Genomic DNA, 10,176 nt, shown 5'->3' on the forward strand with positions numbered 1-10,176 from the left:
TGAAGTCCAGATCTTACTGCCTTAGCCTCTTCAGATCTCAGATTATTAATGTATGCCCCAATGCTTGCCTGTTCACTGTTTGTAAGTCAGCCCTGTCCAGGCAGGAAACTGTTCCAATGTAGCTGGAGTATGGTCTTCTGAATGCAGAGAATGGGGTTACTCGTTTAGCTAGTCCCTGGGAAAGAAGTTCATGCTGGAGCTTGGCATAAACTTTGACTTGGGGAGGGAGACCTCTTGGGACCTGAAGACCTCTTGGCTTGGAGATAGAAGAGAGTCACTGGCTGAAGGGTAGAGTGGCTACCTCCCTTCTCATGTCCACCTTCCCCCTCAGGTACAGAGACATGTGGATTCAGGTGGGAACTGAGTGGATCTCTGCAGCCAGGTTGAGGCCTGCGACCTCAGGGCTGAACACACACACATACACAGGCACACGCGTACACGCGTACACGCGTACACACGCACACGCACACGCACACTGAACTGCAGAGGTATTTGGCTCAAAGTCATGACTGGCTGGTGGAACAATCAGGGATATCAACCCTCTCCCAAGCAAGCAGGCATCGTGGTCCTCACAGGAGAGATCTTGTCTCAGGGGTCACTCAACTCATGAGACACCAATGGCTCCAGAGACAATTATTTGGGGCGGGGTTGGGGGCACTCAGAATCACAGTGGAGAGGTTAAGTGTGTAGCCTGTAGCTTTGCTCTTTCTACCTGCCTTTAGCTCCGGGAGGTGACTGAGCTACCAGGCACTCAGTTTCCCTCGAATCTGTAAACAAAAGGCATCCACACAGTCTTTCCTTTACAACTTGCCTTCTTAGCACAATCGCTGAGCACTGCTATCCCCCTCCTGGAAAAGCATGCCCTTACCAATTTCTTATCTCCATCCCTCCTACCTGTGCCATAAACTTCAGTTGCTAAACTCTCCCGCCACGCGCCTGTAGGAGAGGCCTGTGTGACCACTCCATTTTGAGATCTCACATGGTCTTCTCTCTCCAAAGCATGGCAAACTCTGTCCTCTTTTCTTGCGGCTCCTTTTCCTCCAGGGACTCAGAAATCCCACCTATTCCTTTCACCCAGCAATTGGCTCATGACTTTCTTTACTGACAGCTCAAGAACCAATTGGGAAACAGGACTTCACCATCAGAACCGCCCCCTACGGAAGTGGATGTGTACTGTGAAAAAAGGTAAATTCCCCGGGGAAGGTAGTGAGGCTGCAAGCCTCCTGACAGGAATGAAGATACTTTAAAGAGTCACTTTGCCTATCAGACTCTTGATGAAAAAGACCCAGAGAAATTAGAATTTCCCCCAGGAATCTCATGCTGAGGAAAGGCAAAGGCAAGGAGCCCTGTGGTACCATTAGGGGAGCTTGTCTCCTGAAAAGAGACTCCAGGCAGTCCTCATAACCTGTCAGACAAATTCAAGGGAGAAACTGGCATTGAGACAGTGATGTGTCAGACATGGGTCGGACCCCACCTTGACCAGGACAGCTAAATCATGCACACTTCTTGCCCTCTACTTAAGCTAAACTTCACTCATCTACTGACGAGGAACTCAGGGATCACTGGGCCTTCTTGCTCTTCTTCCTACGACGGCTACAGTGAATAAATCTCTTGTCTCTGTTTTTCAGGGTTACCTGTCTAATTGTTTTTTTGTGGATGAGTAGTCAAACCTGGCTTGTTAGGACTGCTGAGGCCCAGGTTCTGAGATGTTAGTGTCAGAAGCAGAAGTGAGCAATCCCTGTATAGAATGCCACAGGATGGTAGGCTCAAAGACCCATACACCTCAATTTTGATACATCTCTAGGACCAGCTAGCCACAGTGTAGCAGAATAATACTAAATGAGTCCAGGATGGAAATGAGTCCAGGATGCTAGTGACCAAGAAAAGGCCAGAGCTGTCCAGAGCCAAGGACCCTCACAGCAGCATAAGGTTCCATTCATTCTTGTCTCCCCAGGACAAGTTACACGATAGCTAGAAGAGTTTCCAAATGTTTATTTCTCAGTTGGGAATATTTATATTACAGTGTTTTTCCCCCTTACTTTATGGCAAGTAGCAGAAAGTAAGTTGGAATTTTCTTTGATGTAAACATTCATTCAGCTAGTTCCATGGGTAGTATTGGGAATGGAAACCCAAGACCTGTGCGTGCTAGGCAACACGGTGTCACTGAGCCCTGCCGTTTGTGTTTTAAATGCTTCACACGATATCTGTTAAAGATAAACATACAAGCAGTGTTTCAGGGGCAGGAGAGATAGCTCGGGGCTTAAAAGCACTTGCTGTTCTTACTGAGGCGGGAGTTCAGGTCCCAGCACCCACACTGACCGTAGACCCGGGAGATCAGACGCCTTCTTCTGACTCCACAGCCTCTTTCATGCACACACAGACACATATGACCCTAACTGTGAGCCTGACTCTTATAAAGGTTTCTACGACATCACTATTGCCCTCTTCCTACGGATTCCCGACTGCTGTTACATTTTGGAATAGATTTTATTGCTTAAGCAGTACATCTAGGAAAATCTGGAAAAAAAAATCATAAAAAACATGCATATAAATAATTGCATAGCCAGACACATTAACTGAAAACAGTAAAGAAATGAAAGTCAGAAATACCATGGGTATACACAAGTTTAAAATGAAATTTACAAAGATATAAAGCATTAATCCTTTACACAGTATTTTAAAACCATCTTTTTCAAGGAATCGCACTTGCTAATTGTTGGGCTATTTCCTGAGCAAGTGGAATTCTACTGGGAAAGTGCTTGCTTATGCCAACTGTGTCAGGGGTCTCCAGAGGAGCAGAACTCATAGAATGAACACAAGCACATGCGCACACGCATGCACACATACACAAGGGGGTTTATTAGAGTGTCTTACAGGCTGTGGTCCAGCTAGTCCGACAGTGGTTGGCTCCCAGTTGAAAGGCTTAGAATCCAGTAGTTGTTCAGTCCATGAGGCTGGCTGTCTCAGCTGGTCTTCAGTCAATGTTGGAATCCCCATAAGTAGGCTCTAATATCAGTGGAGGAATGCCTTAGCAACAGGAGAGACAGGACAGATGAACTTGGCAGGCAGGGCTAGGACAAGCAGGTAAAAAGCAAAAGCTCTCTTCTTCCCCGTAGGCTGCCACCAGAAGGCGTGGTCCACATTTAGGGCTGGTTTCCCAATGCAAATGGGTTAATCCCTTCTTCCCAGTAAAACCTTATTTTACACAAAGGCGCTTCCGCATTCTCAGAGGTTAAGTGAATTAAATAATGACCCCCTTTCTCTTTTCCTTCATTTCTTGGGTGCCAGTTTTTTAAAACTGAAATGAAAGAGAGTGAGACCGACGTCAGCCAAACGGAAAAAGACACAGTCACCACTTGCCTTAGAATAAAAACAACATGCGTGTTCTGTCCCCAAGAGCTCTCCCTTGGATCATAGCTTGTTGATCAAGAATGAAGTTGTGGCTTGTTGAGACCCTTCAACTGGAGTGAGGCTCTCTCTCTTCGTTATCCCAAACTTCTTTCTGAGCATGACCACCACACCCAGTTTGGAAGGGATTTCAAGGGCCCTGTTATTAGACTTATTACAGTCAGAGCCTGGTGCCTGTTCATACTAGCAGTTGAGGCTTAGCTACCAGTCCTCCGCAGATGAATTAAACAGAAAACTAATAGATAAAAGCAGAGAAAAGCAATGTGTTCAATGTGGCCACCCAGGGAAGAAGAACAAATAAGGAGACCTGATGAGCCTTGCTCCCAACCCTGTCTTCAGAGTGCTGACATGGTGTGTAGGCTTAACTAGGGAGCAAGAGTTACTCATACCGAAGCAGTCCTGGCCACGGTGTGGTTTTGCCCAGCACCGACCCACCATCACTTTAACTCCAGTCTCTCCTGCTTGGGAGGTGCTCTGACAGGTTGTCGGAACTGTGTGAAGTCTCTCTCTGAGAGACATGCTCTCCCCATGGCTGACACAGGGCTTCAGCTTCCTCCCTCTGAGCAGAGACTCCATGCTGGGGGGACGTTCCAGTTCCTTGAAGTCATTGTGTCCAATGGCTGAAAGCCAAAGGGAGGGGCACATGTGCCTCTTTAGAATTTGGTTACAACCTGGTTGTTAACACTAGCCCAGCCTCTTCCCCTAGAGATGAAAGAATTGAGTTTGTTTATTCATGGGCTTAAGGTTAAGTCAGTTGGAAAGGTGACCCAGGGGGTGAGTGAGGTGCCACTAGGTCCTAGAAAGGTGTGTTGGATGGGAGAGGGGTGAAAGTGGGCAAGGTAGGCTTCCAACAAGCACTTGGTAGACCTTGACTATCACAGGGTGAGTCCTCACCATTGTTGATGAATCTAGGAATATCTAGGCCCTTTCCTAGTCTCCAGTCCTCTTCCTCCTCCTCACCATCACCATCACCACCATTCTCCTCCTCCTCCTCCTCCTCCTCCTCCTCCTCCTCCTCCTCCTCCTCCTCCTCCTCCTCCTCTTCCTCCTCCCCCCACTTATCTTCAGTATTTTGAAACATGATCTCTTTTAGTCCAGTCTGGCTTTGAATTTGTTATGTAGCCAATGATGACCTTGAACTTCTGATCTTCTTGCCCTCAACCTCCTAGGTGCTGGTATTATGGGTGTGTACCTCATGCTCAGTTTTATGTAGTGCTGTGGATAGAACCTAGGACTTCCAACATGCACTCTACCCACTGAACCACAAACCCAGCACCGCCGCAGCCGCCACAGCAGCGAATGTTATTATCAGTGCCTATGTATCTGCATATAAAGGCGGAAGGTGTGGACTCTGTAGGAGAGTCTCCCAACAACAGGACATGTTTCTTCCTTCTCTTTACATGTACTTCCAGTTTTCTTTTTAAATTGTTTTTCTTTCTTTCCTTCCCTTCTTTTCTTTTTAAATATAGTTTTCCGGTTTTTCCTTCCCTCCCTCTCCCCCTTCCTTCCTGTCTTCCTTTCTTTCTTTCAACAGGGACTTGCTATGTAATCCAGGTTTGCCTCAAACTCACTATGTAACCCATGCTGGCACTGATTTTAGCAATCCCCCTGCTTCATCCTTCCACATGCTGCAGGGATTACCACCTTGGACCACCATGCCAGCTCCAGTCTACGTCATTAACCTTAGACATCTCATCACACCTCTCTCTGAGCCTGCTTCCTCGTGTGTAACCCCACTGGGCCTTGCTCAGAGATTCATGGCGGAAGGCCTGGACTCAGTACATGGGCTACAGCACCATTAGTACACAGCCTTGTGGTAAGTGGCTTCCTTCACAAACTAGGCTTCACTAAGAGAAGGAGGATCAGCCAAACTTAGTGGTGCACGCCTTTAATCCCAGCACTGAGGAGACAAAGGCAAGTGGATCTCCGTGAGGACAGCATGGGCTAGATAGCCAGTTCCAGGACAGCCAGGGCTATCTCAAAGAAAGCCCCTGTCTCAAAGAGAGGGGGTGTCTAAAAGTGAGGGGATGACTCACAACCACAAGGGGCATGGAACCTTGAGGTAGGGGGGCATCATGAGGGACAGTACATCACAGCAGAGGCAGCATGGCGCAGATGTGAGGCAGGTTATAGATGCTATAGAAACATCAAGAACCTTCACTTCCTGTGACAGAAGAAGCAATAGTGTCATGGACCCATTGAGGGGGACCTGAAGTGGGGGGACAGAGAGGGAGACAGTGGGGGTGTTGCTTTTTTAACTTTTCCTAGGAGTAGAGAGTCTGGCCATGGTTCAGACAGTTTAAGGGCAGAGGCATCAGGTCATGTGTTCAGAGCTGTAGAACAGTGTAGGCAGCAGAGATAAGGAATCAGGTTTGTTTCCTGTTACATCGGTCTGAGATAGAGACCAGAGCAGCAGAGGAGGTGACAATGTTAGGGTCACTACTGCTGAGATGAAGCACCATGAGCAAAACAACTTGGGGAGGGAAGGGTTTATTTGGGTTACATTTTCATATTACTGTTCATCATTGAAGGAAGCCGGAGCAGGAACTCAAACAGGGCAGGAACCTGGAGGCAGGAGCTGTGTAGAGGCCACGGAGGGGTGGAGGGATGTTGCTTGTTCAGCCTGCTTTCTAATAGAACCCGGAATCATCAGTTTAGGGTGACCTCAGCCACAATGGGCTGGGCCCTCCCCATCAATCACTAATTAAGAAAATGCCCTGTAGTCTTGCCTGCAGATGTGGTCTGGCCCTCAGATGACTACAGCTTGTGTCTAGTTGATATAAAACTAGCTAGTATATGGAGGTATGGCCTGATTTCTGAGTGCATGTGGGGTTTGGGGATGTGTATGGACAGGTCTATGCCACTGTGCCTGGCTCTAACTGTCTCTCTGAAAGATGAAACTGAGGAGAAGAAATACAGATCTCTCCCAAATACTCACAAGTAAATGAAAGAGGCAGACACTCAAACAATGTTGGGAGACTAGCGTCAGAGCGGAGGTGTGGTCCTTTAGGTTAGAACCTGTGCTTTTGTCTGAATCCCAGGGTGCAGGAGGTGTGTGTGTGTGTGTGTGTGTGTGTGTGTGTTGTGCACTTGTGCAAGTGTGCATGTGCATGTATATTTAAGCAATCTGAAACCCCAGCTGTCCCTCACAACAATCTGTTTCCCTTCAAAGATTATCAGGGCTCCATTCACAGATGGGGACTCTGATGAGCTGGCATGAGATATGGGCTTCTCACTGAATCTAGGGAGGCTGAGGGGAGACAGGCAGGAGTCACAAGCAGCCAGGTCATGAGTTGGAGACTGCCTAGCAGGACACTGTGGCCACGTATGTAGACAACAAATGTTACCTCTCATTTCTATCTCTGTCCCTGGCTAGAGCATCTGCCTATCTGATCATGGGACACTGCTTGCTGCCCAGGAAAATGTCCCCCATAATCCCCAAGGCCCATTCTGAAATCCAAGAGTGTCCTCTTGTGTTTTCTGCATCCTCTGGCTTTCCCGCATCTGCCCTGAGCCCTTTGTCCCATGTAGGAATATTTGTAATGGGGGTGGTGGGGTAGGAAAAGTGCCCTGAGTGTGCCCACGTTCCTCAGAGCCCACTGAGAGGGCGCTGCCCAGTGGCTGTGAAGCTTTCTACATAGTTCTGTAATTGTGCTAGAAGCGCTAACTTCCTGAATACATATGCCAGGGCTTTTTTTTCTGATTGGCCTCAAAGGCCTGTTAGCCTTCAGGATAACAACTGTCAGGGTGAAGGGGGGACACGGGAGCTTCCCTCTGGCCATGTACTCTCTCTCATTTGGAGCTGATAAGCCCTGTGGTGTTTTCATTGCTCAGCCAAGAGGAAATGGCAGTAGCCCAAATAGATCACTCTGAGGTATGCATTCTTTCAACTGGCTGCTAACCATATGTGTCTATCTTAACCTGTCCATTCATCCAGCCTCCTCCCATCCAACTAACCATATACTGGTCCATGCATCCAATTATCTATGCATGCATGAATACATCCAATCATTCAACCATCCATCTATCTGTCCATCCCACACACATCCATCCTCCCTCTAGGCAACCAACCATCTCCCTGTAACATTCATGCCTCCATCCATCCATCATCCATTTATCCATCCATCCATCATCCATCCATCACCCATCATCCACCTGTTTGTCTACTCATACCTGCATCCATCAGTCTATTCACCTGCCCATTTATCTACCTGTCTGTCCATCTATCTGTCCATCCATCTCTCTACTAGTAGAGAAAAAAGCCAGAAGGTCATCAAGTATGAGATAAGGAAAGGCAAGCTTTATAGGGGTCAAATCTTACTCAAGGAAGGTGAGGCCCTAAAGATCTTTGGCCTTGGATTTGGGACAGTTCTGGTGGCTGTGGTGGCTAACTAAGGTCATGATTGTGAGCAAAGGTTTCAGGATTTGAGCTTCTTCCTCTGATGCCTTTGTAGCCTTTGAGGAATCACTTGGCTTCTTTGGTCTCTATGGTTGTTGTAAGGACTATGTGGGGGTTTGAATAGGAATGATCCCCATAGACTCATGTATTTGAATGCTTGGCCATTAGAAAGTGATGATACTTGATAGGGATTAGGAGGTGTGGCCTTGTTGGAGTGGGTGTGGCCTTGTTGGAGTGGGTGTGGCCTTGTTGGAGGAAGTCTGTCACTGGGGTTTGGCTTTGAGGTTTCAAATGTTCAAGTCGTGCTCAGTGTCTCTCTTCCCGCTGTCTGAGGATCCAGATGTAGAACCCTCATCTCCTTCTCCAGCACCATGTCTGCCTGCATGCTGCCATGCTTCCTGCCATGACAATAATGAATCTTCTGAAACTGTAAGCAACTCCCAATTAAATGCTTTCTTTTTAAAGAGTTTCCATGGTCGAGGTATCGCTTCACAGCAATAGAACTAAGACAGACAGAGTACTTAGGAAAGTGCTTGACACGGTACCTTTTACCTTATCATAGAAAGTGTCACTTACAGGCAGTTGGTATCATTGCTGCAGAACAGGGCAGGAAGTATAACTGAAATGGCAAGTGTGAATAGACAGAGACTGCCATGTTCCTTACTTTGGTTAGGAGACCATTGTCAAAATGGACCACAAGACAGGGGAATTCCCCCGGGGATTTTCCATGCTGTGAGAAGAGAAAGCATAAAGTCTGGGCTGGCCAGAGATGGAACTTTTCTCTGGAAAGAGATTCACACCTTGTCAGAGAGAGAGAGAGAGAGAGAGAGAGAGAGAGAGAGAGACAATGGTGGTGGGACCACGCCTTGCCTGGGACTGAAGAGCTACTCAGAACTCTGGCTTTGACTAAAACTTTAACTTTATTTCAGAACCTCCAATGATGGCTTGGGGGTAGGAGAATGAATCACTAAATCTATTTGTCCTTTCAAGTGTGGACACTAAAGCTCTTTCTTTCTCTCTCTCTCTTCCTGTTTCACTATTAATTTTGCTATTTCAATTGGCTTCTTGAGCCTTGGCACCATCAGAAGCCACATGCTTCAGAAGACAGTGCTACAGATGGAAGGAGCCCGAGTTTCTGTAACTTGGAGGCAGGATGCTGACTAGCTCCTGGCTCGTCTCTCAAGGGATGGGTCCTGCTCCTGTCGCCTGTCTTCCTGGGCAAATGATCCAGGCTGCAAGTCTCCTGACAGCCACTCTGCTGCCTCCTTGGTCATACTTTTCTCTCACCTCATGACTTTTTCTGCACCTTCTCTCTCTGCATCCTGAGTGGCTGTAACATGACCAGCTGCTTCAAGTTACCTGAACGTGCAAGTGACATGACCAGAGGCTTCAAGCTATTGCTGCTAGCCTTGTCTTCCCTTCACAATACACTGCCCCCCCCCACACCTGTACACCAAAACAAACCCCTCCTTCTTTAAGTAAAATTGGCTTTCTGAGGATAGGTAACCAAACTTGGCTTGCTAGGGGCACAGTCTGTGTGACCTTAAGCCCAGTAACAGAAAGCTTTGTGGAGGGTGCTCATTGTACTGGTTTCTCTGAGGAGAAGAGGGCCCAGAAGTGGGCAGGGGGGAAGATTTGGTCATGGGAAGAGAAAGCAGGTCCTAAAGGTGGTGGCAGATGCACAGGCTCAGAGAGAGGAGAGTCTGGAAGTTTCCGGGTCCCTGCACGCTCAGAGGAACAGTGTCCCTTATCAGCAAGGGTCTGAACTCTTTCCCATCACCACGAGTCTGCTCATGGCCATAAAATATGAGATGACACTAGATTTGCTCATTAACTAAATGGGATAACAAAATAATTGAAAAATGGATCCTTGTCCGGAAGGAGTGGAGTTGTTCCCTGGGCTATTGTCTGTGTGCTGCTTTCTGAGTAGTCTGCCAGAGACAGGCTGACAGTGTCAGGATCAGGAGTGATGAGAAACTGTTAAAAAAGAACCGGAAATTACCAGCAGCTGTAACAAGAGCCTTTGTTTCCTGAGGAGAAGGAGCTAAAAGGGCCCTTAGTGTTTCCTTGGAGTGGGGCTGCATGCAGGGTGGGGGGTTGGGAGCAGAGGGAAGGAGGATGGTCACAGTGAGACAGAATCTGAGTCCCTGTGCTTTGCCCAGTGGGAAGGAGTGACCAGGGGAGCATCTGACCCTGCTGGGCAGCTACAGAGGCCCTGTATGCTGAAAAAGCCTGGTGGTAAATTCATTTGCCTGTCTTCACTGCTGAGATTAAAGCCTCATCTTAAAATTAAGCCTGTCTTCCAACTCAAGCCTCAGCACAGCCACCAAGCCACAGCTTCCCTTGGTACCAAGCAGAAGAATGAAGAA

This window comes from Arvicanthis niloticus, chromosome 10 (assembly GCF_011762505.2).
Source record: "Arvicanthis niloticus isolate mArvNil1 chromosome 10, mArvNil1.pat.X, whole genome shotgun sequence".
Lineage (NCBI taxonomy): Eukaryota > Metazoa > Chordata > Mammalia > Rodentia > Muridae > Arvicanthis > Arvicanthis niloticus.